Source organism: Dendrobates tinctorius, unplaced genomic scaffold, assembly GCF_039654945.1.
Source record: "Dendrobates tinctorius isolate UK_male_01 unplaced genomic scaffold, ASM3965494v1 ptg000097l, whole genome shotgun sequence".
Lineage (NCBI taxonomy): Eukaryota > Metazoa > Chordata > Amphibia > Anura > Dendrobatidae > Dendrobates > Dendrobates tinctorius.
In genome coordinates this window covers 18366809-18381159 of record NW_027361765.1, presented here as the reverse complement: position 1 = coordinate 18381159, position 14351 = coordinate 18366809, and the positions used below count along the sequence as shown (strand labels likewise).

The 14351-nt window shown below is 42.1% G+C and overlaps 1 protein-coding gene across 1 annotated transcript in view; it reads right to left on the bottom strand.

The window, feature by feature from the left end:
• THSD4 (thrombospondin type 1 domain containing 4) overlaps nt 1-14351 on the bottom strand; it is a 1135048-nt gene that overhangs the window by 1032661 nt on the left and 88036 nt on the right. The window lies entirely within an intron of this gene.

Genomic DNA, 14351 nt, shown 5'->3' with positions numbered 1-14351 from the left:
AGGACACCATTGGTTTTAGCATGTCGTGTACTAGAAAACGGGAAAAAAATTGCGGTAAAATTGCAAAAAAGGTGCAATCCCACACTTGTTTTTTGTTTGACTTTTTTACTAAGTTCACTAAATGCTAACACTGACCTGCTATTATGATTCTACAGGTCATTACGAGTTCATAGACACCAAACATGTCTAGGTTCTTTTTTATCTAAGTGGTGAAAAAAAATTAAAAATTTTGCTAAAAAAAAAAAAATTGCGCCATTTTCTGATACACGTAGCGTCTCTATTTTTCATGATCTCGGGTTGGGTAAGAGCTTGTCTTTTGCGTGCCAGGCTGATGATTTTAATGATACCATTTTGGTGCAGATACAATCTTTTGATCGACCATTTTTAATGGAACGTTGCGGTGACCAAAAAACGTAATTCTGGCATTTTGACTTTAATTATGGCGTTTTGACTTTTTTCTCAGTACGCCATTCAGCGATTAGGTTAATCCTTTTTTATTGATAGATCAGGTTATTCTGAATGCAACGATACCAAATTTGTGTACGTTTGATTTTACTTTTATTGTTTTATTTTTAATGGGGAGAAAGGGGGGTGATTTGAACACACACATTCTATATATGTATATATATATATATATATATATATATATATATTGAAAAACAGCACAAAATGGAAAAAACATTCGGGTGCAGGACCTCCAGTTACATACCAAACCGCCAAACAGTCCATCAAAAAGCATGAAAAAGGTTCATACCCATTGAACCGAAACGTTGCTGCATGGGCACGTAGCCATATGGGCTATTAAAAAAAGCACTTTATTGAATACTACTATGGTGTTCTGCTTTCTTTTTTGATGGACTATATATATATATATATATATATTTAAACACATTTTTTTTTTACTTTTGGCATGCTTCAATAGTCTCCAAGTAAGACTAGAAGCTGCCACAAATCGATCGGCTCTGCCACATAGAGGCGATGAACAGATCGCCTCTATATAGCAGATTTACTCACTCGCTATGAGCACCGACCACTGAGTGTCGCTCACAGCAAGCTGGCACTGACAACCATAGAGGTCTCCAAGAGACCTCCGGTTGTCGTGCCAACACACCATCGACCCACGATCATGTGAAGAGGGTCAGCGGTGGGCATATTTCCATCGCGATTGCTGGAAGCACTTGTTAAATGCCGCTGTCAGTGTTTGACAGCGGCATTTAATGGGTTAATAGCTTCGGGTGGATCGCGATTCCACCCGTGGCTATTCTGGGCACGTCAGCTGTTAAAAACAGTGGACATGTCCCGGGAAAGATGTGGACTCAACGCCAGAGCCCACATCAAAGGAAGGGAGTCCGATATCGGCGTACTATTACGCCAGATGGCGGAAAGGGTTTAAAAAAATATATTAATGAATCATATATATCCCCCCTTATTTTCAATAACAATCATAAGCTTTTCATCCATGGAGTCTGTTTCTTGATCTAAGTTCAACTTTTTGGGAAGCAACAGACAGCATCCCAGACACCGTTCATAGAGACTTTTTCTTCATTGTAAGTCCACCATTTAACAAGGGCCCAAAAGTTATCAAGAAGAAAACCACGTCCCGATTCTATCATCTTTATCTCCTTAATCTCTTGCCAAGCAGTGGAGTATTTTGATGCAAGAGATGCAGCATTGTATTGCAAAAATATTATGATTTATCACTGCTTGAAGAAAATGTCTTCTAAAAACTGGAATTAGGTTTAGGAGTTTACCTGAAAAGTCTATCTAGCTCATCATTACTAATAGCATCTGAGTCAAATTGGAGGTCTGTGCCCATCACTGATCCAGCCACAAACCCATTCAACTGGCCAGTCAAGAGTCACAGTCTATAAAACTGTTGAAAAATCTGTCCTCACAGATTTCTTGTCCGGGTCTTGAAAGTTGAATTTCTGTGTATTGTTCAGTGGTGGTCATGTTTGAGCCTACTCACCTTGGCCATGTCTCTGACCACTGAACATCTTGTAGTTCTGAGCTCTCCAGGGAGGTCTGGAGTATGACAGCACTGGAGTATAATGGTTTTCTGGTAACTTTGCATTTGATTCTTTTCAAATATTTGGCGGTTAACAGGTCTTTTTTTTCGCAACATGACCATGTTGACTATTTGCAACAAAACGTTTGATTGTTCTGTGACCACAAGTCAATATATTACCAATTTCCAGAGTACTGCACTCCTCTATAAGACTTATAACAGTATGTTACTTTTCTGAGAAGTAAAATCTCTTTTTTGGCCCATTTAGCCTGTGAAAAACCAGCTGTCTAATAATTCTGCACACCTTGATAAAGGGTGTTAAATAATTAGGCCCCATCTTCCCCCATTACACAAATACACATCACCTTATCTGCTTCATTCAAGGTTATATAGTTTGGAATTGGAAAATCTAAATTATAAATGATGATGCGGTCAAAAAACTCACTTGCCTAATAATTCGGCACACAGTGCATGCCTAGTGAAAATCAGAAAAATACAACTTTTAAAACCACCCAAAACATTGCAGGACTTATTTTATAATATTTCTATTACTTTTCTGATATAAAAGGCTTTTGTAATTACATTGTCCGATTAAGGATAAAACATTAGACAATCCTGATTTATTGGTTTTGAGAAAAGAAAGGAGCCATAAGTTTCTTCTGCATAAAGATGAGAGTTTATAGCCAGCTCTTGTGCACCATGCTCCTTTTTAATCTGGATAATGGATTTTGCATACGAAAAAACACTGTAGAGCCGATGTGGCTGTGAGATGAAATGTCATTGAATTAATCATCCTGGTTAGGGATTGTGATGAGTGCAATGTTAGTCTTTTATCTACACACTGGGGCCCTCAACAATAAGCTTGTGTAATAAAAAAAAGCTTTTATGGACTAGAGAATGAGAGAAGTGAAGCTTTCTTCCAGTTTAATTACTACTGGTGAAAAACTAGGAAAGCGGGGCATTTATATCACTTAGGTTCAAAAATTAGAAAATCCTTTAAGCTATTTCAGAAAATATAATAAAAGAACTTTTCTATTTACAAAACCAATGCTAATAAAAGGCACATGTACCAAACACTGCAATAACCAAATGTGTACACCTTTCTGGCAAAAACTAATAATTGATGTTCCAGAGGATGCAGACTGTAGACCTTGTGATATGCAGTTTTTGGACTGATCCACAATTCTTATTTTTCTCTTTTAGGAGTGTCCCTCCCAGTAATATAAGCTAGATGTGAGGTCTGTGTATATACTATCCCTCGCTACTCCTGAAAACTCTGCACTCTTTTAAACACAGTCAGTCACTCCTGCTATCTCTAACAATGAGAGAAAAGAGGGGGAGAGTAGAGACAGCCATCAGAAGCAGTAGCAGGAATGCTGATGGATTTATAACATTTTTACAAACTTACTGTAGCTTTAAAATGGTAGAAAAAATGTAATACAGATTATTTAAACAGTTGCTTGACTTTGTATTTCTTGGCAAATTAACAATTTAAAAAATTCTGCGCTAAGGGGTACATAGGGGTTAAGTAGTATAAACTAGAGTGGAACTGAGAACTCAATATACTAATGGTAATTGCAAGCTGATTTTGCAGAAAATGAGTAGTAAGGTTTTATACTCAGAGGTGATTAAAATGAAAGGATGTAGAGCAGGGGTCCCCAACCTGTAGCCTGAGAGTCACACGTGGCTTGCAGGCCCGTGATGCATGGCTTGTGGCTATCTGCCAGCTTGATGCATTAGCACCAGATGTAGCAAACAGTTATGAAGAGCAGGTCTCATCATGGTGACTTTTGTATGTAGCCCTCACAGAAGAGCAGATCTGAGTCGAGTAAGATAGGAAATCCTGGAGATTGTCATTCTGCTGTCGTGTGACTTCAGTGGAAAAACTTTGGATGTCATTATACTGGTGATGGAGGCTCTGGGTGTCACTACGGTTGGCGGGGCAGGATCTGGATGTGGCTTGCGACCCTCTCTCAGAGAAGAATGTAGCTCGCGACCCTCTCTCAGAGAAGAATGTGGCTCGCGACCCTCTCTCAGAGAAGAATGTGGCTCACGACCATCTCTCAGAGAAGAATGTGGCTTGAGACCTTGCCTCAGAGAAGAATGTGGCTTGAGACCCTGTCTCAGAGAAGAATGTGGCTCACGATCCTCTCTCAGAGAAGAATGTGGCTCTCAAAATCTGAAAGGTTGGGGACCTCTGAAGCAGAGGACAGTCCCGAACTTTAGTTGGACCCCAAATAAAATTTCACACTCAAATACATTATAATTATAGGAAACCAAAGAACCTCTATGAATTCAAAAATCCATAAAGGACATTTTAATTGGCACAAAAAATGAAGACGTAAGATACTTCAAATGAGTATTAAAAGCCTTAGGCTGGAGTCACACTGGCGAGGAATACGGGAGAGTGAGAGGCGCTAAAAGCACGCATTAGACACGGACAAATGATTCTCTATGGGGTCACTCGCACCAGGCGTATATTTCTCCTCCGTATCCTACGCTCCGTGCCACTCGCAGCATGCTGCGATTGTCAGCGTACTACGCCCGTAGTACGCCAATGCAAGTCTATGGGTGCGCAAAAAATACGCATTACACACGGAACACACGTGTGACCTGAGAGCAATACGCAGGTCTTTTGGCTGGTGAAGAGGAAATGGGCCAATCCATCATCAGGAAGCGTAGACATGCAAATGAGCTCAAAAAGCGCTCCAGACATCCAGGAAGTACGCCTCCACGGAGTACAGCAGCAGCATGGCGTCCACATATATTAATGTAGAGATGCTCATTGTGCTGGTGCAGGAGCGGCCATAAATATGGGACCCACGCGACGCAAACTATGCGAACCGCACAAGAAAGGAGGCGTCATGGAGGCGCATCTGTCGCCAGATGTACCATGACTTTGGTGACAGACCACGTGATGAGCAGCATAAAATTCGTAAGTGCAACCATAAAAATATAATTACCGTTAGCGCGCGCTATAAAATGAATCTACAATCAGCCCCCCCCTTCCTGTGCATGTACTTTTATTAGCCTCATGAGGCCGTTACATTAGGATGTGACACGTGGCTTCACACAGCCATAATTAGGGGTTAGGCCACAAGCTCCTCATCCTCCTAGCCACTAAAATTAGTTTCAGGGGAGCTAATGAGACCCTGGGTATCGGCCCAATTACATATGCCACCATGGGTAGAACGCACACCCCATAAGGCCCCATGCCTAGACTACTGTTTGAAAATGTGACCTCTCAAATATGTGATTTTGACAATCTTTCCTGTCACATTGCAGTGGACGATGTGATGAAACGGTGGAGAAGCATCCGGGACCAGTACCGCCGGGAATGCCAGCAGCGGTCCAGAAGTGGGGATGCTGGTCATGTAAAGCGCAAATATATCTACTATGACCGGCTGAACTTCCTCGCCCCGATTCTGGCTCTGAGACCGTAAGTACATACCTCACACAAACCAGGGGAAGAGTCTTGAGGAGATCATTTGCATATTCCCAGTGCCTTCTGGGATAAGTGAAGAGTCTCCGCGAGCTCAACGATCACTGGGTTTTGGCCGTTGCAGCTGAAAAGAGGAAATCGGAGAAACCAGGGGAAGAGTCTTGAGGAGATCATTTGCATATTCCCAGTGCCTTCTGGGATAAGTGAAGAGTCTCCGCGAGCTCAACGATCACTGGGTTTTGGCCGTTGCAGCTGAAAAGAGGAAATCGGAGAAACCAGGGGAAGAGTCTTGAGGAGATCATTTGCATATTCCCAGTGCCTTCTGGGATAAGTGAAGAGTCTCCGCGAGCTCAACGATCACTGGGTTTTGGCCGTTGCAGCTGAAAAGAGGAAATCGGAGAAACCAGGGGAAGAGTCTTGAGGAGATCATTTGCATATTCCCAGTGCCTTCTGGGATAAGTGAAGAGTCTCCGCGAGCTCAACGATCACTGGGTTTTGGCTCATCTTTCATCTTTTTAAGAAATCTCAAGATGGAAGAGGCCAGGAGCCATTTGGTGAGCTGCATTTCTTGCTACATGTTCACAGATTTACCAGTGGAAAAGCCAAACTTCACATGCCACAAATGCAAGCTTGTGACCCTGTTGGAGGAAAAGTTGCAAAATCTCGAAGAGAGGTTAGCTACGTTGAAGATCATTAAGGAAGGTGAAGAGTTCTTGGACAGAGCAGAATTATCTATTCATGTTACAGAAAGAGAAGAAATTCGAAGTGCACCTGAAGAAACAGAGGATTGGAGACATGTGACCCAGAGAAGCAGGAGGATCAGGAGGCAGTCAGCACCCATACTGCTCAGAAACCAGTACCAGGCTCTCACGCAGGAAAACGATGAAGAAATACATCAGGATAAGACTTTGCCAACAAACAGCAACCTTGTACGCCTTCAGAGTCCTCCTGGATGGAGAAAGAAAAATGTTGTGAAGAAGAAACGGAGAGTGGTGGTCATGGGGGATTCCCTGTTGAGAGGAACAGAGGCCGCTATCTGCAGACCGGATATAACTTCAAGAGAAATGTGCTGTCTTCCAGGTGCAAAAATTAAAGATGTGTCTGACAGGATATCAGGACTCTTCAGACCTACAGATGACTACCCATTCCTGCTACTACATGTGGGGACAAATGACACCGCAAGAAACGACCTGGAAACCATCTGCAGAGACTTTGAAGACTTAGGCAAGAAAGTGAAAGAACTGGGAGCGCAGGTGGTCTTCTCTTCCATCCTCCCAGTGGATGGCCATGGAACAAGGAGGTGGAATAAGATTCTGCAGGTGAACAACTGGCTACGTCGATGGTGCCGTCAGCAACGATTTGGATTTCTGGATCATGGAGTGAACTACTTATACGATGGACTACTTGCTAGAGATGGGGTGCACCTTACGAAGACTGGAAAGCAGGTATTTGGAAGTCGCCTTGCTACACTTGTAAGGAGAGCTTTAAACTAGAACAACATGGGAAGGGAAGCAAAAGACCAGAAAAAGCCATACACCTGAAAAATGCTACTGAGAACTCTGCTATTAGAAGTGGAAAGGAAGAACAAAGACGAAAGAATCTAATTAAAAAAAATTTTGGAGAAAGAGAAACCAATCACAAACTAAAATGTTTCTATACTAATGCACAAAGCATGGGCAACAAACAAGGAGAATTGGAACTACTAACACAGGAAAAGAAATATGATGTCATTGGAATCACTGAAACTTGGTGGGACAATACACATGATTGGAATACAAGACTAGAAGGATACAACTTATTTGCAAGAAACAGACTTGATAAACGAGGAGGGGGTGTCGCATTGTATGTTAGAAATGCGTATATCTGCACAGAGATTGAAGCTTCAGAGACTGGGAGTTCTGTGGAAACTGTTTGGGTAAGAATACAAGGACAGAACAATGGAAAGGACACCATTGTAGGCATTTACTACAGGCCGCCTGTGCAAGCTGGAGATATGGATGAACTCTTTATGCATCAAATGGCCAAGTTCTCCAAAAAATATGACATAGTTGTCATGGGAGATTTCAACTATCCAGACATTTGTTGGGAATCTCTCTCAGGCAAAACTAACAGGTCAAGGAAATTCTTATCCTCTCTTGCTGACAACTTTATCTTCCAAAAGGTAAAGGAGAAAACAAGGGGAACTGCTACCTTGGATCTAATCCTTATAAACAGGGAGGAAATGGTTGAGGAGGTAAAAGTGGCTGGGACCCTAGGAGGTAGCGACCATGCTATTTTAGAATTTTGGATAACTAGAGGCGGAAGACCTGTGAAGACTCAGACGTCAAGGTTAGATTTCAGAAAGGCAGATTTTAAGGGATTCAGAAAGAGAATTGGAGGGATCCAATGGCTGGATATCCTTAAAGACAAAAATGTCCAGGAAGGATGGGAAATCTTGAAAAATGAAATTCTCAAAGCACAGTTGTTAACAATTCCGAAAAGAGGGAAGAATAGGAAGCATTTAAGGAAACCAGGATGGATGAACACAGAACTTAAGCACATGCTAAAAAGGAAGCAAAAAATGTTTATAAAATGGAAAGAAGGAGGCATATCTAAAGAAGAATATAATGCTGTCTGCAGAACCTGCAAGGCACAAATCAGATTATCTAAAGCTGAAAATGAATTGAAGCTTGCAAGAGATGTCAAAAGCAATAATAAAGGATTTTGGGGATATGTCAAAAGTAAAAGAAAAGTCAAAGATGCTATAGGATTTTTACAGGATGAAAATGATGAAATGGTAAGACAGGATGTTGAGAAGGCTGAACTTTTAAATTCCTATTTTGCATCTGTTTTCTCTCAGAAAGGAAATGTAACATCAACTGTTATTCACTGTCCTATTAAGGGAATAGAAGAATCCAGGATATCTATAAACAGAAAGATAGTGAGGAAACACTTAGCTAACCTAAATGTATTCAAGTCTCCAGGTCCAGATGAATTACACCCCAGAGCACTGAAGGAGATAGCAGAAGAAATTTTTGAACCCCTCTCCATAATCTTTGAAAATTCTTGGAGAACAGGAGAAGTGCCAGAAGACTGGAGAAGAGCAAATGTTGTTCCTATCTTCAAAAAGGGGAAGAAGGTGGACCCAGGCAACTATAGGCCGGTGAGTCTGACTTCTATACCAGGAAAGATCTTTGAACAAATTATTAAACAACATGTATGTCAATACCTGGATAAGAATGAAGTGATTAAACAGAGTCAGCATGGGTTTGTAACTAATAAGTCATGTCAGACTAATTTAATTTCCTTCTATGATGGTATTACTGATTGGGTGGATCAAGGAAATGCTGTAGATATAGTATATCTTGACTTCAGCAAAGCATTTGACAAAGTCTCTCATACAATCCTTATTGAAAAAATGACTAAGTATGGAATGGACAAGGCAACTGTTAGGTGGATTCATAACTGGCTTAGTGATCGGACCCAAAGAGTGGTCGTAAATGGCTGCACATCCAGTTGGAAGAATGTCTCAAGTGGGGTACCACAGGGCTCTGTCCTGGGCCCTGTATTGTTCAACATCTTTATCAACGATTTAGATGAAGGAATTGAGGGTAAACTGATTAAATTTGCTGATGACACAAAGCTAGGAGGGATAGCTAATACTAGAGAAGAGAGAGAGAGGATTCAAAAAGATTTAAATAAACTGGAGAAGTGGGCAGCAACTAACAGAATGGTTTTTAACAGGGAGAAATGCAAAGTACTACATCTGGGCAATAAAAATGAAAAAAGCATATATAGAATGGGAGGAATAGGGCTAAGTGACAGCACATGTGAAAAAGACTTGGGTATACTAATAGATCACAGACTGAATATGAGTCAACAGTGTGATGCAGCAGCAAAAAAGGCAAATGCAATTCTAGGATGTATTAACAGAAGCATACAGTCTAGATCACGTGAAGTAATTATTTCCCTCTACTCCTCTTTGGTCAGACCTCATCTGGAATATTGTGTCCAATTTTGGGCACCACATTTTAAAAAAGACATCAACAAACTGGAGCAAGTTCAGAAAAGAGCGACCAGAATGGTGACCGGTCTGCAAACCCTGTCTTATGAGGAAAGGTTGCAGGATTTGGGAATGTTTAGTTTGCAAAAGAGAAGACTGAGAGGAGACTTAATAGCGGTCTACAAATATCTAAAGGGCTGTCACATTGTAGAAGGATCAACTTTATTCTCATTTGCACAAGGAAAGACTAGAAGCAATGGGATGAAGCTGAATGGGAGGAGACACAGATTAGATATTAGAAAAAACTTTTTGACAGTTAGAGTGATCAATGAGTGGAACAGGCTGCCACGAGAAGTGGTGAGTTCTCCTTCAATGGAAGTCTTCAAACAGAGGCTGGACAGACATCTAACTGGGATGATTTAGCGAATCCTGCTTTGAGCAGGGGGTTGGACCAGATGGCCCAGGAGGTCCCTTCCAACTCTACGATTCTATGATTCTATGATTCACACCACATGACACAAAAACATTACACAAATACTTTACAGGGACAAAAATATTGATGTATTTTTGCCTCTGTTCTATTTCATAACAGAACTCAATCCAATCTTATGGATCGAGGAACGGCCTCAGAGGCAGAGCCCATTATAGATCCTGTAGGGGATGAGGTGGCTGGCCCATCTTCTCCCCCTACAAGAAGGATGGCTGAAGAGGAGGTATCACCAGAACACACAATGGCTGCCCTACACAACACACTACCAGGACGGTCTGCAGCTGCAACCTCACCCATCCTGGAAGAGATGGGCAACTTGAGCAGCAGCCCAACTGCCCAGATCAGGCCCTCCCCACAGGCTGCTCTAGCATCACGGCGAATAAGAAGAAGGTGCCAGGTCACCATTCAAGAGAGCAGGACCAATGTGGACACTGGGGTGCTGAATTACTTGTCCAGAGTCACTACAGATGATGGTGAGGAGGCCTATGCACGTAGCCTCACCCTTTATCTCCGTGCCCTTACCCGTGAGGTCAGGCTCCATATTAGGGGATGTATTCAGATCCTGCTTGATGCAAGCACCCCCCCCAATACCCCATATGAGGTGTTTGAATTTCTGGAGAGGTGGCAGCTCTCACCAAGAAATTTAATGCGCATGAGACCATCCACACAGATGCTTGGTCAAGCAGGGTCTGAACAGCCCCTAATACGTGGGCCAACACCTCAAGCCCTTCCTCCCCCTACCCATCCTTCTATTCCGCAGCCCCAAATGTCTTCCTCAAGCCAACCCCACCAATATGGCCACTTGTACCCACCCAGTGTTGGAGGCTGGTCCCAACCTGGTTGGGGACGATCTGGCTATCTTGGTGGGTATGAGCCACGGGCCTACCATAGCCAACAAGAAGCCCCTCACCATCATCATTACTCTGGCCAGTATCACCAACAGGCCCAGGAGGCTGGACAACAACAGCATCATGGGCAACAGTATGGCCCCACACAGGGCGATGTTGCCCACAATGTCCAGCAGCACCCACAGGCTGTTCCTCCCCGTTCCCCTTCCCCTACATATGAGGATTTATGAATCAAAAATTTGGAGATGTCCAGTTACATGTATCTGGTGCTTCTAATCTAGACAAAAAAAAGGTGTTCTCCTTCACCAACATTTAGAACATAATTTAACACTCACATTTTTAAACAATGTTTTCCAAACATATGAAACAATCCATCATGACAGGCAACGCTACCTCACGCCTTTCACACAGATATTACATGTGTGTATAAAAGAGAATATTTAAATGCGCTATACTGTTACCAGAAAGGATGAAAATACACTAATCACTTGCTAATGCATAGGAAAGGCGTGCTTGCCTTTAGTTAAGTGGTCAACTTTGTTATTAGCATTCTCTCGTAAACCAAGTTGAGGCGACCAGCATTCACAATATCACGCTCTCTCTATGTCTTAACAAGTGATTTTTGTATTTTCATCCTTTCCAGTATAGCATGCTTAAATATTGTCTGTTCTACAGACAGGTAATATCTGTGTGAAAGATGTGAGGTAGCCTTGCCTGTCATGGTGGAATCATTCTATGATTGGAAAACATTATGAGGAAATGTGAGTGTTATCTTATTGACTTTATTTAGGTGATGGAGCTCACCCTTTGTTGCCTAATCAAGGTTAATGTAGGCATGCAGCAATGTTGTTATTGCATAATGTTTGTTGCAGTTTTTTTCTGTAATGTTAATGTTACACCAAGTTAAAGAAGGCACAAAGGGTCATTTTGGCCATTGCCAAATTTGTGTTATGGCAAAATTATGTTTGCCTTTAAGCAAAACAAAAAAAAAAAGGCAAAACTAAAAATTTGTCTACTCTAGTTAACGTCTCTGTGTGATTTTTCACTATCCCTCACAACATACTAACAGACACCAACCAATGCAAAGAAACACTCATAGAATCATAAAAAGGCTTGAGTAATATATATTTAGACACACTTTTAAAAAAACAAATTATAACATAGACACAGCATTCTCTTGCCAAGAAGTTGCCCCCTCAGGTGAGATAAAGTAATTTGTGAATATATCACGCACTTTGAGGCCAGAGAGCGGTCTACGTTGAGGGATGATAGGTGGTCTCACCCTGCGCACATTGTCCGGCCTACGCACAACACCATCAGGGGAGGAACAATCATGTATCCTGGTGAAGTTATGCAGAACAACACAGGCTTTGACAACTTCATTCACATTTTGCTCACTCAACTGAATGGCAGACTGGAGTACCCGCCATTTGGCACAAAGAATCCCAAAGGAACACTCCACCAGTCGCCTAGCACGTGATAGGCGCAAGTTAAAAATTCTGCGCCTGTGGTCAAGGTTGCGCCGGGGATATGGCCTCATGACATTACGTGATAACTGAAAGGCCTCATCTGCCACAAGGACATAAGGGACTGATTGTTCGGGGGAGCCTGGTAGCTGGCGTGGTGGTGGTAGATCCAACTGGTTGGTGCATAGCCGCCGACCCATTATGGAAGTATTGAAGACTCTAGAGTCTCCCGTCCTTCCATAGGCCCCAATGTCAACAATTATAAACTTGTATTGAGGGTCTACCAGAGCCAACAATACAACAGAAAAGTATTGCTTATAATTGAAGAATTGGGAGCCTGAGTTCGGCGGCTTACGAACCCTGATATGTTTGCCATCCAGGGCCCCAATACAATTTGGAAACTGGCAGTCCTCCTCAAAGTCCCTTGAAATCCTTAACCAGTCTTCCATCCTGGGCTCGGGTAGGACCACCTGATGGAGTCTTGTCCAGATTTCTGCACATGTAGACCTCACTATGCCTGAAATGGTTGACTTTCCAATGAGAAACTCATGGTGGAGGGCGGCATAAGACAGGCCAGTGGACAGGAAGCTGTAGAACAACAGAAATAGTACAGGTTAGAATGGCTAAAGTACAAAAAAATCAGTTACATGCCGACCAAACTTGGTAGGAAATGAGAGAGAACAACACACACATATTTGGTGGCACAATGACTAAGTGATATGCAGTACATATTAGATGTAACATTCTGCTGTGTCAGGTGAAACATATTTTGAGTAAGATGAGGGTATTAAACTTTGTCCAAGAAGGCCAAAAAACATAAATTAACACACACATTATGAACATAGAGAATGTGGTTGTGTAGTACATACCGTATTGTGAGTAGAAGTCGCTCCTCTGCAGATATGGCTTTGCGCATCCTAGTGTCCTGAAAGGTGATCCCAGGGCACACTGTCTCCAAGAGGCGATCAAATGTGGAAATGCTCATTCGACAGTACTGGTAAAATTTCTCCGGATGCTCCCGCAGAGACGAATAGAGGCGGTGAAAATGACCTCTTGTGAGTCGTTGCCTCAAAAGTGGATGTACCCACATGCGTCTCCTCCTCCGCGGATCCACTATCACAGGATATGGTTGGCCAAAGCGCCGTGACAAAAGCCAGGTAAAGAGAACCTGCTCGGTTGTATTGAATGTCAGACCCTCTGCCATGCTGCACAAAGAACACCAACACACCTCGTGAAAGCAAGGTGACAAATGTACAGAATGTAGGCAGCCACCTGTTTCTGAGTGTCTAAATAGGGTGCAGGCTAATGATTTAAATTGTTTGCAGGCCTCAAAACCGTTAAATGTCCATTTTGCAAGGCTGCGAGAAAATCTCGCCATACGGATTGCATACGGATTACATACGGATACACACATGCGCAAAATACGCGACCTCACCTTGCTTACGGATGACCTACGGACCACTATTTAGTGGTCATTGATCCGTATTACGCATGTAAAATACGGAGCGTATTTTGCGCAGGTTAGTGTGACTCCAGCCTTAGGATACAAACTTCCAATATTGGCCTTGCAAAACATTATAATCACTCAGACTTTCCAAATGTACTACATCCAAAGACATTCCTAGTTTTCACCAGGGAATGCCACAAAGTAAGCATCACTTCCTTCATAGTGAACTGAACACTCTTTAGCAAGTCATTATGTGCGCAGCATGACTGGGACCAAACATGGCAAACTCGGCACTACTTGGCTCTTTGTTTAATCCCCCACAACCGGGTAATTTTTCAATTTTCATTTTTCCTTCTCCTTCTTCTAAGACCCATAACGTTTTTATTTTTCCATCCACACAGCTGTATGAGGGCTTGTTTTGTGCTGAAATTGCAAAAAAAAGTGCAACTTCACTACTTGTCTTTATTTACAGTGTTTAAATTTTTTATCTTTATAATAAAACTGACCTGGCAATATTAGTCTATAGGTCAGAATGAGTATGCAGATACCATATCTTTATTTAAGTGGTGAAAAAAAAATTGAAAAATTTGTAAAAAAAAAAAACAAAAAACTTTTGCTCTTGTCTCCATTACCCACAAAGTTTTCATTTTTCATGATATGGGGCTTTG